This window comes from Crocuta crocuta, unplaced genomic scaffold (genome assembly GCF_008692635.1).
Source record: "Crocuta crocuta isolate KB4526 unplaced genomic scaffold, BGI_CrCroc_1.0 scaffold274, whole genome shotgun sequence".
Classification (NCBI taxonomy): Eukaryota; Metazoa; Chordata; class Mammalia; order Carnivora; family Hyaenidae; genus Crocuta; species Crocuta crocuta.
This window is the reverse complement of record NW_027530222.1, coordinates 352,121-370,898: the sequence shown is the minus strand read 5'-3', so window position 1 is coordinate 370,898 and position 18,778 is coordinate 352,121. Positions and strand designations below refer to the sequence as shown.

The 18,778-nt window shown below is 35.8% G+C and overlaps 1 long non-coding RNA gene across 3 annotated transcripts in view; it reads right to left on the bottom strand.

The window, feature by feature from the left end:
- The window catches only part of LOC144232683 (uncharacterized), a 477,063-nt gene that overhangs the window by 130,660 nt on the left and 327,625 nt on the right, over window positions 1-18,778 (bottom strand). For all 3 annotated transcript variants that reach the window (XR_013335487.1, XR_013335489.1, XR_013335488.1), the window contains one exon: window positions 2,895-2,941. This is a non-coding gene — a long non-coding RNA (uncharacterized LOC144232683). The remainder of the gene's footprint in view (window positions 1-2,894; window positions 2,942-18,778) is intronic.

Here is an 18,778-nt window from a genome sequence, read left to right as displayed (position 1 = left end):
TATGGTCACTTGTTTTGACTGAGGGATTGCTGGGAGCTGAGAGAGCATGGTGAATTGGATTAGTGAGAGGATTTAACCAAACACAAAGGGATAGTAGAATTGTATCTGTATGAGTTCCCCTTCTGCAGGAGGCCCTCATAATGTATTTACCACAGCTGAGTGAGCTCACTTGTGAGCCATTTATGATGTGTAATGCTCTGTGTCCTTTGTTGGAAGGCTGGATGACAGGTTAATTGAATAGTGGCAGGGCAAACGATGAGGGTCACGCAAGACGACCAGTGTATTTGATGGCTAAAGACACTACCTCATTACTAAAAGGCTTTTATATACAAGTACAATTTCAAACAGTTTTTTTTTTAAGAAAAGTATTCATTTATTTCTTCTGAAGCATCCAGAGATTACATAAATTTTTCAATAAAAATTTTTAAATAGTGAATCAGTATTGTGGGTCAGACAATTAATCAACAGTCCTGAAAAAATGATATACTTGATTATTCAATATCACTATCTTAAAATCGTATGGCCCTCTATGGTGTGCTAATTCACTGTCTTTCCTCAGTTGTACTAAAGCCATTAACCCAGTCACATGTTTCTTTTCCATGAACATAAATCACTTCATCTTCATATATGTGTGACAGACATGGCCATATAGGGTTTTGAGAAAAATAATTAAAATAGAAAACCAGCGTGCAATGTTACTAGCATGCACCATCAATAGCTTCCTACCTAACGCAGCTTTTAATTTTTTTCTGCCACTTCAAATCACTAATTAATCTCCCCAAACTTATTACTTTTTTCATATTTATATGCATCCTCTACCAGTATACATTTTTATTTTCAAATTTTTAATGTCAATTTTACACTTCAGATGTATTTTTCCATCAAAATCCATTTTGTTCTTTGAGACAGCACAGTAAGAATATCCAAAAACCCACTCTCTTGTAAGAAGAATGAGACCACTGTCAAATGGTCAATATCAACTTTTTTTGAACCCTGGGAATGCACTCAAGTATTGCTATAATCTGAGGGGTATTTGTTCAAGTAAAATAACTGAATCTTGGGAAGAACAGTAAGTTTTGTGGCATTTTTTAACATGTCCCTTTCCCTTCCTCTTCTCCCAGATCTAAGGTAGACTTGAAAACCATCAATCATGCAACCAAGCAAGCTTAGAAAATGAGCAGCCTAGCAGTGACTGGAGAATGCAGAATGGGGATGAAGCTTCTCAAAAAGCTCTATGGCCAGAGAATTGTTACTTTTTGACCTGCAAATTAGTTCTCTGAAGAAGGTCCACTTCCAGGGCTTATCTTTACTTAATTTGATCCAGAGACCACTCACTGAGAAAAGCCTTATCCCCAGTGTCTTGTTAAAAAGAAAACAAACAAACAAAAACAAACACAAACAGCAGCAAGGGTTTAATATTGTATCTGCCTAAGGAGGCAATAGCAGCCATTGGACAATCAAGAAACTTGGAAAAACTTAAAAGGAAATCTGTGAATGTTGAGAACAAACTGAGGACTGATGGGTATGGGGGGGAGGGGAAGAGGGGTGATGGGCATGGAGGAGGGCACTTGTGGGGATAAGCACTGGGTGTTATATGGAAATCAACTTGACAATAAACTATTTAAATAAATTAATTAAAATAAATTAAAAAATAAAGGGGCAAAAAAAAGAAAAAAAAGGAACATCTGTGAAATGGGATATCCATAGTGGCTTTGAAAAGTTACAACACATTCCTAGGGATCTAGGACATTCTCGTGTGCAGGAGTGTATGTATATGGAGGAAAGGTCTGAGAAGACTGTCTCCTACCACTGGTTAATCCTGAAGTCCTGCACAACCAAGAGGTAAGATATACCTCTGCTAAGGAGTTAAAATTATATGTCAACAAACATTCAAAGCCCTTAGCAAAGGGTGGGAGTGCTATTAATTGAAGGTATTTAAGGAAACCTTGGTTTAATTATGGGCAGACCCTTAATCTGAGTGTAGGCTTCAGTGTCCACACACAACAAGGAACTCAGAATTTATACAATTAGTTTAAGAAAGCAATTAAATCAACAAACAGGAATAGCAGCCATGGCAACAAACCTTGTGTAGGAGGAGGGGTAATTTGATTTCCAGACTAGCTATTTTATATTATTTTAAACATTTAGTTTTCAACAATAACAACAATAACAACAAAAATGAGATGTGCAAGCAAGTAGGAAAGTATGGCCAACTCCCCTCCCCCTACAAAAAAAGTTCAAGAAGTCCAGGTGTACCATGTACTCCACAAAGACTTAAATCAGCTATTACAAATATTTTCAAAGAACTAAAGGAAACCATGTCTAACCAATTTTAAAGGAAATTATGAGACATGTCTTTCCAAATGGAAAATATTAATAAAGTGATTATAAAAATACCCAAATAAATATCCTACAATTGACAATTTCAATAAATGCAATGAAAACAAACCTACCAACACTTGAAGAACACGGAAACATATGTACATGGCAAAAGAAAGAATCAGCAATTCATAGATAAGTCAATTGAGATTATCTATTCTGAGGAACAGAAAGAACAAAAGGAAGAAGAGACATGACCTGATCTTCAGAGGCCTATGGGATACTGTCAAGCTGCTGACATATGAATGATGGGATTTTTAAGAATGAAAAGCATATGACAAAGAGGCAGAAGAATCTTTGAAGAAATGATGGCCAAAGCTTCCCAAATTTGATGGAAAACATTAATCTATACATCCAAGAAACACAACAAACTCCAAGTAGCATAAACTCTACATCAAAACACATCACAGTCAAACCATTAAAAACCAAATTACAAAGAGTAAATCATAAAAATATCAAAGAAAAATCACCCATCACATGCAAGAGATCCTTAATAAGATTAACAGTCCACTTACCAGAAACCATGGTGGCCAGAAGGCAGTGGGATAACAGACCTAGAGAGCTGAAAGAAAAAGAATGTGAAATAAGAATTTCATATTCCATAAAATTATCCACAAACATGAAGAAGAAATTAAGACATTTCAAACAAAGGCTGAGATAAATTGTCACTAGCAGACATGCTCTACAAGAAATACTAAAAGGGGTCCTCAGGTTAAAATGAAATGGAACTGCATAGCAAATCAAATCTTCACACACACATGCACACACACTCACATACATAAAGAGTATCAGTAAAGATAACTAGTGTTCAATATAAAAGACACTGAATACATTTTTATTTGTGACTCTTTTCTTTGCCTATCAGATTTGAAAAGCAAATTCAAAGATAAATAATTATTAAATACTTTTGATGGATTTTCAATGTATAAAGATGTAATTTGTATGACAGTACTAGTGCAAGAAGGGTTGAGAGACAAGAGGCATATTAGAGAAGAATTTTTACACACGATTGAAACTCAATTGGTATTAACCCAAACTAGATAATTCCAGGTTAAGTTGCTGTCTTATTCTTCCCATGCTGCCAAATAAAATACCACAGCGTATTGACTTTGCTTAAACAACTGAGTTGCTTAAACAACTGAAAAAATTTTTCTACAGTTCTTCAGAATGAGAAGTCAAAATTAAGATGCTGTCAAGATAGATTTTAGTCTGAAGTCTCTCATCTTGGCTAGTAGATGGCTACCATCTCGCTGTGTGCTTACATGATCTCTTCTTCATGCGTGCACAGAAAGAATAAGCTCTGCTGTCTCTTGTATTTCCTTATAAGGACACTAAACCCATCATGGGAGCCCTACTCTATGACCTCATCTAAATCTATTTATCTCCCAAAGACCCAACCTCTAAATACATCATGTTGGGGAATAAGGCTTCAGCCAGTGAAATTAGGGGAAGATATAAGTATTCAGTCCACAACAAATATTAATTTAATCCCCAGGGCAAGAAATTAAAAAAAAAGAAAAAAAGAAGGAGGAGAAGGAGGAGAAAAGGAAGGAGCTGAGAAGAAGAGGAAGAAGAATTCAAATAGATTTTAAAATAAACATGAAGGAATTTTAAATAGTAAATGTTTTCTAGAAAATATTTAACACAAAAAAAAGCAATAGAAGAGTATCAGAACAACATAAGACATATAGAAAACACATAGAAAATGATAAACATTAATCATATGTTATCAGTACTTACCTAAACTTAAGTAAACACTAATCAAAATGAAGTTTGGCAGAATTCTTTTTAAAAATGAACTCTCTGATATCTATAAAATACATTCGACTCAAACACACAAATTGGTTGAAAGTAAAAGAATGGAAAAATATATACCAATAACATGCAAAACAAAGTTGACGTGACTGTAACTCTATAAAAAATATACTTCTAGACAAATATCATTTTTAGAAACAAAGGAAGCCATTTCATAATGATAAAAAGATAATCCATCAGAAACACATAACAATTATTAACATGTGCACACCTACCTACAAAGTCCCTACCAACATAATGCCTCTCAATGTTTAAGGTAGCTTTGTTTTTTCCAGAAATTGAAAATTTGACCTTAAAGTTCATATGGACCAGGAATAGGCAAAATAGTCTTGGAAAAGAACAAATTTGGAAGACACTTCTCACTTTCAAGACTCACTAGAAAGTAACAGTAATCAAGACAACATCGTACTGGTGTAAGAACAGACATATAGATCAGTACTTGCTACATCTTGATTCTAGAATTAGATAATTTTAGGGCTCTTATGGTCTCTAGACATATAGTTTTCATAAGCAATATGTTATAGTGAGAAAAATATAAGATCTTTAATTAAGGAGCCAAGATTCTGAATCCTGCTTTTGCTGCTTAGTATTAGGTAGAATGTGTTTAATAGACAGTGACATGACAATATCAAGAAGAGACTGAAAGAAGAAGCTTAAAACCAAACATATCAAATATGCAGGAATACACAGCATTAATTGTATGAGCAAAAGCCTTACACACCTTTTCAAAGGCTTCTGGGCATATTACCATAGTATCACTATACAGCTGCTTATTTTAATAACAATTTCTGGAAAAATACACCTAGATTTTGTTTATGAGAAAAAGATGGTACAGCGTTAATTTCACAAATACTTTCACTAAAACAGTTAAATAATTTAAAGCATTGGACTCGATGGGTATGAGTCACTTAGCTAGAAAGTGTACTTGTGTGTCTTCTTCCTGAAGCCAGGAGAAATTTAAGATTGCTATATAGGTGTTAGCTAAAATTTTAAAGTATCCAAATTGTCATGTCAGAGGCACCACTATATACAGGGAATAAGTTGGGAAATGACTTAGGTATAATTAAGACGATATTCTGAGACTATTGAATAAACAAGTATACATTTTTCCTTTTGAATCGGCTTTGGAAATCATTCTGACAGTAAGGCCCTAGGAAAGAGGAAAAAATGAGTGCCATTTGAGCAAGAAGAATAAGACAAGGGACAACTCCTTGTCCAATACCAAGGATGAAAGGAAGCTACTGGCTGAGAAACTGAAGGGAAGGGAAGACAAGTGAGTGTTCTTTAACAGGAACCCTATTTTCTCTTTTCAAGAGATGATGCTTTAATGGGAAAGGAACGCAAGATTGGGTCATGGTTGCTCACATCCTACAGGGATCTCAACAATGCTACCCAGGGACTCGCCATCACAGCGTGCAAAGGAGAATGTCCAGCAGAGTGAAGACGGTCCTGTGGTGAGGAGGCTGAGAGAGAGAATCTGAGTTTCTACTTTTTAAAGTTTCCTTTTGTCTAAATTTAAATAACAGGACCCAGAATTTTCCATCTGCCCCATGGGGAACCTAGACTGTAGTTTTTGATGCTGAACAGGAACTCACCCTTTCAGTGTTATCTCTAACTGGGGCTGAAGGCTTGTGTCCATGGGATAAGGGAGGTTGGGGGAGGATTCTACAGCCGATAGTTTCAAGATAGACAACTAAAGGTCAAGTTGAAGCTGCAGGCCAGAAGAAGCTTTATGGGTCAGAAGTGACAGGGGTAGATCTCCTGGCACTGAAAAACACAGAGAAAATGGTTCACAACTTGAGAAGCAGGACTAGTTCAGTTGTCAAGAACGCAACAGCATTCTTTTCTTGGTATTTCTGAATTTAAGCTTCATATTTATGTGGATTCATGTGAATTTATAAATTATGAATATGAAGCTTAAATTCAGAAATGTGAATAAAATGTTTTATACATACATATACATATACATATATATATGTGTGTGTGTGTCTACAAACCAAAGTTATGCTTAAGCATTTAAAATACATGATTCATAGCTGATTATTGAGTCCTTGGAACTTCAGTTGCCCAAATCCAGAAAGCCATGCTTATCAGCATTTTGCCTTCACCCTTAGCCCTGCCCAGCTATATATAACATCAGAATTATTTCACTGTCCTGCAGACATCTGGATGTTGATTTAACCATAGAGCGGTTCATTAATTGGGTCAGACCTTTAAGGACTGATGCTGAAAAACTGCTGTTTAAGACATTGTCCATTATGTAAGTCTGTTCCTGATTTAAAGCACCACATGACAGAATTCTCCTGGAAATTAGTTTTTAAAAAAACAGAAAAAAATTACCCTTGAATAATGGACACTTATTTTGCTTTATTTTAAAATTAGTGAGATTTTTAAGCTTTTTATTACTAGTATCTAAGAAAGTTGGTGGTAATTTTTATTTATTTATTTATTTATTTATTTATTTTTGAGAGACAGAGCATGAGGAGGGAAGGGGTAGAGAGAGAGGGAGATACAGAATCAGAAGTAGGCTTTAGGCTCTGAGCTGTCAGCACACAGCCCGATACACGGCTCGAACTCACAGACTGGGAGATCATGATCTGAGCCAAAGTTGGATGCTTATCTGACTGAGCCACCTAGGCACCCCAAAAGTTGGTGGTAAATTTAATGCTTACTGTAGGTTTTTAGAACACCATGCACTGCCTTACTCATTATGATTCTTATTATTTTTCATTTCTTACTCCTTTTTTATATATAATATCTATAGCTTAGTCCTTATACCTAAACCTATACCTACCCTCACTTCTATTTTCACATCTGCACACTTCCTATCTCTATCTCATCTACATCTGTTCTTCTTATTATTGTTTTTACTATTTCTCTATCTATGCCTAGGCTTATTAACTTTGTTCCTGTTTTGAGACTAAAACGGTTTGACTACATTTTGACTTCAGTCTCAGAATTAATGTAGTAGTAACAATTGACATGTATTAAAACATGTTTTATCCACAGGTTTACCTGCAATTTTGCAGCAGTCAATGGTTTTATATTTTTTGTATTAATTATGAGTCCAAATCATTTTTGCAAATGTGCTTATGTTTAATCTGGCTTGCACACAAAACTTGGAAGATCTGGTGAGCCATTGGAAATGTCTTAAGGAATTAAAGGATTCTTAGGACCCCGAAAATGGAGCATATGTTGAAAGCTGGGAACAAAAGTATAGTAAGAAATAGTTTTCTACGATGGGGATATTTTTCTTCTTTCTGATGTATATGCATGACTTCTTCACCAGTGGCTACATGCATACCTTTGAGCAGTGTTCATTTATTTACTTTAATTTTATTTTTCTTCCTTCTCCTTCTATCTTTTCTTTAGATTTCTGTACTCCCTGTAGTACAATTGAAAGTTGCATTATCAGAGGAGATTTAATGAAGAGCAAGCCTATTGAATTTAATCAATTTGGGTGCATAATAAACATTTTTGTCTTTGAGGAACACATTACTGAACTAAAGAATGGTGAGCATACACACTCTTTTTAATCAGATCCTTGGTGAGTAATTTGAAAATGATAAACTTTGCATAAACAAAGGTGATTATAATTACAACTAAAACTAGAAAAGACCCCTCTTTTCTCATTTATAGAATTTTGGAACACACACATGTCAAAATTCAATTAATTTACTGTCATTGAATTTGACCTTGGAGTTTAGTTGTGCAGATTTTTAAATATTGGTTATAAGTCATTAATTGATAATAATGGCCTCAAAACTTGTAAATTTTGTTTTATTTTGTTTATAAATTTGGAGGTAAAATTAGTTACAATAACATGCACAGATCTTGCATTTACAATTCAATGAATTTTAACAAATGTCTCACCACAATATGAAATGTTTCCAACCCTTTAGATAGAGTTACCTCATTTCTCTTTCTAGTAATGCACTACAATCTCCCCCTGTGTCATAGCTACAGAGGCATAATTTTTCATTGGTTTCATGGATTAGTTTCTCCTATTTTTGAACTTCATGTAAATGAAATCGATGCAGTATGCACTCCCTTGTGGTCAGCTTCTTTTATTCCAGTATAATGTCTATGAGATCCACCCAGTCAAGCAATCAGGTAACAAGGTGATCAATTAGGACAATGGGCTAAAATGAAAGGAATAACCAAACATTTGTTCATGTACTGTGACAGTAGTGCAAACAAGAGGAAAAAAGCAGTGTCGAGTTCCTAATATTTGATTTTCCATCTTCCCCATTATGGACCAGCACCAAACCAGAGTCAAGTGGACCAGTGCAGAATGGGAAGAACAGTCTCACTGTCAAGGAAGCCTCAACAAAGTCTTCCACCTCTTTATGGATCCTCGTCCAAGAGGGAAGAGCTAAGAGTAGAAAAGTGCAGAATCCTGATGGAGAAGATGGCCTCAGACAAGGCCACCATAATGAAGCCTCTAAATGGAGGTACCTGGACCAAAACTCCAGAGATAGTGGGCATGGCTGGCCCAGAGGTACCTGAGTCCCTGACTGCAACTCTCTCCAGAAAACTGCAGTGCACAGGCTGTACACCAAGTCGGGTGTGGAGAGGGCAGTACCCCAACTATGAAGCTTGCCTATCTAAGCAAAGCTTTCCAATTTCCAGTGGCCATGCCCAAAAGATAACCCATAGGATTTTGGTCTAAAGTCAGGCTCCTCACACCCATGTTGTTTTCTGTCTCAGGATCTTATTCCTTAAGGTCACTGAGTAATGTCCCAATGTATGAATATATTTCAATTTTGTTTATCCATTTTCTTGTTGGAAGGCAGCTGTAGCTGTCTCCAGTTTGGACAATTATGAATAAAGGTATAGTGAACTTTCTTGTATACAACTTGTAAAGATATGCCTTTATTTCTCTTAGATAAATGTCTGCAGGTAGAACTGCTGAGTCATGGAGTAAGTATATGTTCAACCTTATAAGAAAGACTATAAAAAACTGCCAAAATTTTTTCAAATAGCCATACCACTTTACATACTTGAAAGCAATCTATGAGAGTTCTAGCTGCCATTTTTATGTTTAGTGACATTTATTGTTTTCAGCCTTTTAAACTTTAGTAAGTTTTGTACAGCAGGCAGTGATATATCAATATGGTTTTAATTTTCTTTCTCCAGATGACTAATGATGTTGAATACTTTTTGTTTTTCATGTGTTAATGGCCAGTTTCTATTTGCTCTGTGAAGTATCTGTTCAAGTTCCCCCCCCCATTGTTTATTGAGGAGTTCTTTTCAGTGCTGAATCCAACTTATTCCTTCCCTTCCCTGTGAGATTATAATTTCCGGATGAAATTATGTTGCTATATTTTAGCCATCCAGATATCGAATTGTTTTCGCCTCCCTGAAAAAATGCAAGTGATCCTGAGACTCCATGTCAGCGTGGGAATCTGAACTTCCAGCACTATCAGGGTTTTGCAGCACTCTAAGGATTCACTTGTAAGCACCCCTCCCTCTCTCTCTCCATGTTCCAGTTGAACCCTCACCATCTCTGACCTGTGCCCTTGTGGTGGCCTCCCAACCTGTCCTGCTACTTTGTCTCTTGCTATCTCCCCCCGCCCCCGAACTGCATCCTTCTCATTTATCCTGGAGTGAAAATAACATAAACCTCACCACACAATTCCCCTTCTCATGATCCTACCCCAGCTCCTCCTAAAGTTCTTCACGAATGGTTTCCCCCACCCCCACCCTCTATAGCATCAGCTCCAACCTCTCTTCATCTCACTCCCAACATTCCACTGGTACTAACCAGTTATAGCTCTGACATTTCTCAACCCTGCTTATTTCTCGTCTATGGAAGGCTACTTATCCACTAATTCAACATATATTTATATCATGTCTACTGTGTAAGTACCAGTTTTCAGTACTTGGAACACATTAGTGAATGAAAGAGAAAAAAAAAGTGCCTATGCCTAGCTAGTCTATTTTCCTGTGATACCATATTTGTCATCTTCATTTGGCTAACTCTTATTTAACTTTGTGGTCTCATTTCAAGTTGCAGGACTAATTTTCTCCAAGTCTCCTTTGATCAACTTTTTTTTTTTTCCTAGTCATGCTTCAAACCAGCATGTAGTAAATGTCCTCATGAGTACTTTGCTCTTTCATTATGCTTACTTTAGTTTATTCAAATTATACATTTAGCTATGTTTTCTCTAAGATATAAATTCCTTGAGTGCTAAAACCATGCTTCACATTTCCTTGTAACCAGAACGTCTAACACAACTGTCACCTAGTAAATACATGTATGGCATGGGGAATGCCTGCAGAAAAGAGATGAGACCAGAAAATAACTGAATATGAATTCTTGGGGAATCAAGTCATATCTGGGAATGGTAGGGGATGATTGTCAAAGGGACATTTACCTGGCTGGCTTTTTCTAGATGCTCAAAAATAGTGGCCCAAAAGTGACTCTAGGCTACTGTTCTCTGACAACTTAATTCTCCCCACTCCTCCTCTTTCCTTTACAAAGTCCCAATCATCACTTCAATGAAGAGTGTCAAATATAATGTACATGCAAGAATATGTACAGTATGTTTAAGGAAAATAGTGAATAGAATTTGAAACAGATCCAGATTTCTCTCAGTCTGAAACTAGACCATTTAACACTCCTGTCTGTATGTCCTTATTCTGAGTTGTACATCTACTGAAACTTCTTTCTCTTTGACAATAGCCTCTGTCAAAACAAACCAACCTCTTTATGACACTTTCCCTGATCCTGTCCCCAGCTAAAAGTTATTTATGGTAACCTCCTAGACATTATGGAAGTTTATTTTTATGTCTCCCTTTTGGCATTGTTTTCTTCCTACCATAGTTTAAACTGTTTTGTGCTTTCATGGATTCCCCTGACTTTGGAGAGTAGAAAAGTATGTTTGAACTCCATATGCTTTCATAGCATAGGAACTCAATAAATGTTACAAATTGGCTGACCATGAACTAGAATATTTGCACTTTTCTATAAAATGAGGAATAAAAAGGATTTTTCATAACAGAAGTACTGCATATAGAATGGCTCTTTAGGTGTATTACTAGGTTAATCATTTTGATAGAAAGCTGATTTATAATGTTGTAGTATACAATATTGTGGTCACATAAGCAGAGAAAGATTCCATTCATTCATTTATATTTTAATTCAATACATATTTATAAAGAGCCTACTATGTTCTACACTGTTTAGGTCTTGGGCTACAGTGGTATTATGGACTACATCATGTCCTCTAAAAATTTGTGTATTGAAGCCTCAACCCTCAATGGGGGTTACTATGATTATTTAGAGTAAAGAAGTACTTAAAGTCAAAAGGGTGGCAGCCTGATCCAATAGGATTAATGTCCTTAGAAGAGGAGACAGGACAGAGTTCTCTCTCTCTCTATTCTTTGAGGACATGGGAAGCAGGCAGCTGACAAGCCAGCAAGTAAGCTCTCAACAGGAAGTGAATCAGCTGGCACCTTGATTTTGAATTTCCCAGCTTCCAGAACTATGAGGAAATCAATTTCTGTTGTTTAAGCAACTAATTAGCAGACTAATGCAAGTAGTAAGCAAGACAAGGTCTTACCCACATTCTAGTTGGGGAGATTAGACTGAATTTTACTAAAATAAATGATACATGAGTGCTAAGTCCCCAGTGTAAGGCCACAATAAAAAACAAAGGAAAGGAACAGGGAGTCCACTAGAACAATAATATTAAAGATTTATAGACAACTGGGGCACCTGGGTGGCTCATCAGTTCAGTGTTTGACTCTTAATTTTGGCTTAGGTTATGACCTCACAGTGGTAACACTGAGCTCTGTGTCAACAGTGTGGAGTCTGCTTAAGATTCTCCCTCCCTCTCCTTCTACCCCTGCCTCACTTGTGCCCGCACATGCGTGCTCTCTCTCTCTCTCAAAAAAAAAAGAAAAAAAGTTTTATAGACTTCTAAGAAAAATAAATCAAGGTAGCTACCTACTTTCCATGTGGAGAATAAGGGGAAATAAGAGATAGATCACAGGAGCTTCTTGAAGGGGGCATGAATGAAAAGGAGACTGATATTTGGAGAGGTCTGGGAACAATAGTCTGCTGTGAGAAGATGAAATTGAGGATAGAACTAAATTACTTTTTGGTTGAGTCGTAAGTCAGGGGAAATACAAAGGACCAATAGGGGCCTATGATTATGGCATGTGAGTGACTTGCCGTGGAGTCCTGAGCTCCCTAGAAAGGGTTTCTCCAGAGAGGGAAGGGAAGAAAGAAACCTGGGAAGGCTGCCCTACAATGGATGAAATAATCCATGTAAGTGAAGAGATCTGTTTAATTCCTGTCTCTGGAAGAACAGAGACCTAACTGATCAACATTCAAGAACAGCAGAAGGGATGGCAGGGAAAGCAATTTTAAGATAGCATACGTGTCGGAATTGACAGGATTCCAACAGAAGTATTGCTCAGAGCGTAGCAGCAACTGCGTGCAACCTTCACAGCTAGAAACGGTTAACCTACTACTATCCTGAACATCTTTCCTATATTCAGGGTAATATGTTCTGGGGCAGTAAATTTTTCAATTATTTCAAGAAAAGTAATGAACTGTCAGATCTATGTAGCGGATGTTGTTTGATTATTTGGTGGGATAGAGAGTTCAGAGGGTAGATGAGTAGACGAGAGAGCACATGAGAAATTTGTAACTCCAGTAATTATTCACTAATGTATTTTTGGAAACATTACTGAGTATGTATTGATAGTAATAATATAATTAACTCTTTTAAATTGACAAATTATGAGAGTAGGAACAAAGAAGTTAAGAGACTCACATAAAATCGATGATGAGTTAGTTCATGACATGGTTAATATAAAACCAAGAATTTTGTTCCTATCCTAGGAAGATCAAACCTTCCTACCAATAGGAAGGTTAGAGGGCATGCCTTCAAGGAGTATAGGAGTATGTTTTGAATAATACCTCCATGAATCTGAATCTTTAATTTCTATTTATAATAAAAGCATTAAAATTTACATTCTAATCAGTAATCTTTGTTTCTAAACTAAGTTTATATTATAAACCTCCCTTAAAAAACTCACACACACACAAAATATTTCCCATCTGATTCATTGATTAAGTGTTCTTTCAATCAAGCTATCAAGATCAGAACACTAAGTTATACTGAAAAGTTGATATTGAATTTCATTTTTATTTTTACCAGCTTTACTGAAGTGCAACTGACAAATAATATTGTGTAAGTTTAAGGTGCACAATATGATTTGACATATATATATTGTGAACTGATTATAGCAATATGGTTAAATAACATCTTCATCAGATCACATAGTTACCTTTGTGTATGTATGTATGTGTGGTATAAACACTTAAAATCTATTCCTTTAGCAACATTAAAGTATACAATATTGTTAACTATCATTCACATGTACTCACATTCACATGTAATGCTGTACATTATATCCCTAGGATTTATATATCTTATAATTGGGAATTTGTACATTTTGACTACCTCCTCCCATTTTCCAAATCCCTCGCTCCCTGGAAACCACCATTTTATATTTTGATTCTATGAAATTTTTTTTTTTTGGTAATTCCACATGTGAAATCACACATTATTAGTCTTTCTTTGTCTAATACATTTTTCTTAGCATGATGCCCTCAAGTTTCTTCCATGTTGTCACAAATAGCAAAATTTCCTCTTTTATGATTGAATAATATTCAGTTGTGTGCATATATGTATATGTATGTATATACATATGTATGTGCATGTATATATGTATGTGTATCACATTTTCTTTTTCATTCATCCATAGACACCTAGATTGTTTCCATATCTCTGCCATTGTAAATAATGCTGCAATAACATAAAATGTTCAGATATATCTTTGCACTGGCATAGGTAGAGTTAGAGAGTATTAAACTAAGTGAAATAAGTCAGAGAAAGACAAATACCATGATTTCATTCATATGTGAAATTTAAGAAATAAAACAATGAGCAAGGTGGAAAGAGAGAGAGAGAGAGCAAGAGAGAGAGAGAGGCAAACCAAGAAACAAACTCTTCAGTACAGAGAACGAACTGATGGGTACTACAGGTGAGGTCGGTAGGGGTGAAATAGGTGATGGGGATTAAGGAGGGTACTTGTAAGGAGCACAGGGTGATGTATGGGAGTGCTGAATCGCTATATTGTATACCTGAAACTAATATAACAGTGTATGTTAACTAATTGGATTTTATATTATTTAAAAAATTTTTAAGTTTTTATTTACTTATTTTTGAGAGAAAGACAGAGACAGAGCAGGGGAGGGGCAGAGAGAGAAGGACAGAGAGAATCCCAAGCAGGCTCCATTGTGCCAGCACAGAGTCAGATATGGGGCTCGAACTCATAAACCATGAGATCATGACCTGAGCCAAAACCAAGAGTCAGCTGCTTAACCAACTGAGCCACCTAGAGGCCCCTAACTAATTGGATTTTAAATAAAAACTTTTTGATTCTACTCCTGAGGCCAAGACTACACTGTAGATTAACTAACTTGAGAATAAAATTGAATAATTTTTAAAAAGAAAATAACAACAACAAAAAAGGCATAGGTATCTCTTTGCTATACTGTTTTCATTTCCTTCAGATAATTACCCAGAAGTGGTATTGCTGGATCATATGATAGATCCCTTTTTAATCTTAGAGAAACCTCAATACTGTTACTCATAGTCACTGTACCAATTTACAATCCCAACAACTGTGCACAAAGATTCCCACTGTTCCATAACCTCATCGTATTATCTCTTGGTACTCTTTAAAATAATAGCCATTCAGGGCGCCTAGGTGGCTTAGTCGGTTAAGCGTCCGACTTTCACTTAGGTCATGATCTCGCGGTTCGTGGGTTCGAGCCCCATGTCAGGCTCTGTGCTGACTGCCAGCTCAGAGCCTGGAGCCTGTTTCAGAGTCTGTCACTCCCTCTCTCTCTGACCCTCCCCTGCTCACGCTGTCTCTCTCTCTCTCTCTCCTAGAAATAAATAAAAGACATTAAAAAAAATAAAATAAAATAATAGCCATTCTAATGGAAGTGAGGTGGAATTTATTGTGATTTCGATTTGCATTTCCCTGAAGATTACTGATGTTGAGCACATTTTCATATATCTATTGGTCATCTGTATATCATTTTTGGAAAAAGGCCTACTATTTGTCCATTTTTAAGTTGAACTATTTTTTGTTCATTTTACTATTGAGTTACACGAGTTTATGTGTGTGTGTGTGTTATATTAATATAGCTTGTATATTAATCCCTTATCAGATCGGTGGTTTGCAAATATTTTCTCCTGTTCTATAAATTGTCTTTTCATTTTGTTGACCATTCTCTTGCTGTGTAGAAGTTTTTCACTGTGATGTAACCCTTGTATATTTTTGCTTTTATTCTTGATGCGTTTGGTGCCATATCCAAAAATGTCATTGCCAAGACCAATGTCAAGGAATTTATCCCTATGTTTTCTTACAGGAGCTTTAAGATTTGAGGTCTTAAATTTAAATCTTTTATCATCAAGCTAACTTTTGTGAATGGTATTAGAAAAGGGTCCAGTTCATGTTGATTTTGTATCCTAGAAACTTACTAAATTAATTTATTGTCCTAGACATCTTTGGTGCAATTTAGAGTTTTCTACATATAAAATCATGTCTTCTACAGACAGGGACAATTTTACTTCTTCCTTTCCAATTAGGATGACTTTTTTTTTTTTCTTTTTCTTGCTTGATTGCTCTGGCTAGGACTTTCAGTACTATGTTGAATAGGATTGGTGAGAGTAGACACCCTGTTTTTCTACTGATCTTAGAGAAAAAGCTTTCAAACTCTTCACCACTGAGTATGATGGTAGCTGTGTGATGTTATACACCACTGACTATGGTGTTAAACTGTCACATCTGACCTTTGTTATGCTGAGGAATGCTGCTTCTATACCCAATTAGTTGAGGGTTTTTATCAGGAAAGGATATTAAATTTTGTAAACTATTTCTCTGCAACTACTGAAATGATCACATAATTTGTATGTTTCATTCTACTGTGTTGTATCACATTTATTGATTTGCATACTTTAATAATATTTTGCATCCCACAGTTGGATTCCAATTGATCATAGTGTACTATACTTTCAATATGCCATTGAATTCAGTTTACCAGTATTTTACTGAGAATTTTGCATGTATATTCATCACTGATATTAGTCTTTAGTTGTTGTTTTTTTTTTCTTATGTCTTCATCTTGCTTTCGTATCAGGGTAATGCCAGCCTCATAAAATGATTGGAAGTGGCCCCTCTTTTCCCACTTTTTACAATTTGAAAAAGAATTGGAATTAGTTTTTCTTTAAATGTTGGGCATAATTCACCAGTAAAACTATCTGGTCCTGGGTGCTTCTTTGGTTTTTGATTACTGATTCAATGTCTTCTCTTGTTATTGACTTTTCAAATTTCTTGTCTCTTCATGATTTGGTCTCAGCAGTCTGTATGTTCTTGGGAATTTATCTATTTTTCTAGGTTTTCCAATGTGTTGGTGTGTAACTGTACATAGTAGTCTCTAATGACACTTTGTATTTCTGATAGATCAGTTGCAAGGTGTTTTCTTTTATTGTAATTTTATTTAAATCCTTTCTATTTTTTTCTTGGTGAGTCTAGCTAAAGGTTGTCAATTGTATCTTTTCAAAGAACCCACTCTTAGTTAACAAAACTTTACTTTTTTTCCCATTTTCTCATTTATTTCTGCTTTTACCTTTGTTATTTCCTTTATTCTAATTGTGGGCTTAGTTTGCCCTTATTTTTTCTAGTTCATTAAGGTATGTTAGGTTGAGATTTTTTATCCTTGATGTATACATTTATAGATATAAACTTCCTTCTTTGAACTGCTTTTATTGCAGCCTGTAAGTTTTGTTATGCTGTGTTTCCATTTTTGTTTATTTCAATATTTTTTTTTAAATTTACCTCTTGATTTCTTCTTTTGATCTTCTGTTTTTTAAGGAGTGTGTTGTTTAATTTCCACTTTTTATGACCTGTTCAGCTTTCATTCTGTTACTAATTTTAGTTTTATATCTTTGTGACTGGAAACGATACTTAGTATAATTTCCATCTTACTGAATTTATTGAGTCTTATTTTGCGACCTTACAAATGATCTAGAAAATGTTCCATGTGCACTTGAGAAAAATGTGTATTCAGGGTGCCTGGGTGGCTCAGGTAAGCGTCCAACTTCAGCTCAGGTCATGATTTTGTGGTGACTTCATGGGTTCCAGGTGTTAGTCCCTGTGCTGACAACTCAGAACTTGGAGCCTGCTTTGGATTCTGTGTCTCCCTCTCTCTCTGCCCCTCCCCTGCTTGTGCTCTCTCTCTCTCTCTCTCAAAAATAAACATGAAAAAAATTTAAAAAAAGAAAAATACGTATCCTATTGCCATTGGATGGAAAATTTTGTACAAGTCTGTTAGGTCCATTTGCTCTACAGGATTGCTTTTTTTTTCTTTTTTAATTTTTTAATGTTTATTTTTGAGAGACAGAGAAAGAGTAAGAGTGGAGGAGGGACAGGGAGAGAGGGAGACACAGAAACCAAAGCAGGCTCCAGGCTCTGAGCTGTCAGCACAGAGCCTGACACGGGGCTTGAACCCACAAACTGTGAGATCATGACCTGAGTCAAAGTCGTATATTTAACCAACTGAGCCTCATAGATGACCCAACAGCATTATTCTAATCACTGATTCTTTAGTGATATTCTATCTCTCCGATCTACCCATTATTCAGAGTGGGGTACTAAAGTTCCCAATTATTACCATATTGCTATTTATTTCTCCTTTGGGTTCTATTAGCATTTGCTTAATATACTTAGATCCTACAAAGGTGGTGCATAAATATTTATAATTAAGATATATTCTTGATGAAATGAGTCCTTTTTATCATTTTTAATGTTTTTTGTTTTTTTTTTAATTTCTGAGAGAGAGAGACAGCATGAGTTAGGGAGGGTCAGAGAGAGAGGGAGACACAGAATCCGAAGCAGACTCCAGGCTCTGAGCTAGCTGTCAGCACAGAGCCTGATGCGGGATTCAAACCCACAAACCATGAGATCATGACCTACGCCGAAGTCAGACACATAGGTCCATATCATTAAGGATATTCTCTGTCTTGTGACCATTTTTATCTTAAAATCTGTTTGCTTGTTTGTTTGCTTGCTTTTTCTGATGTAACTATGGCTACTTCTGCTTTTGCTTAGTTTTCTAATAGCTTGGAATATCTTTTCCCATCCCTTTACTCTCACCCTATGTGCATCCTTAAAGCTAAAGTAAACCTTTTATAGCAAGCATATCATTGGATCTTTTAAAAATCCATTTGGCATCTTACATTTTTTGATTGGATATGTTAATCCAGTTACTTTTGAAGACAAGGACTTACTACTGCCATTTTATTTATTGTTTTATGGCTATTTCAAATGATCTGTATTTGAGTTTACTGACTCTTTCATCTCCTGTTGAAGCTCTCTATTGAATTCTTCAGTTTAGTCATTGTATTCTTCAGCTCTAGGATTTCTGTTTGGATTTTTTTTTATAGTTTTTGGGATTTTGTTGTTGTTGTTAAACTTCCCATTTTTACCT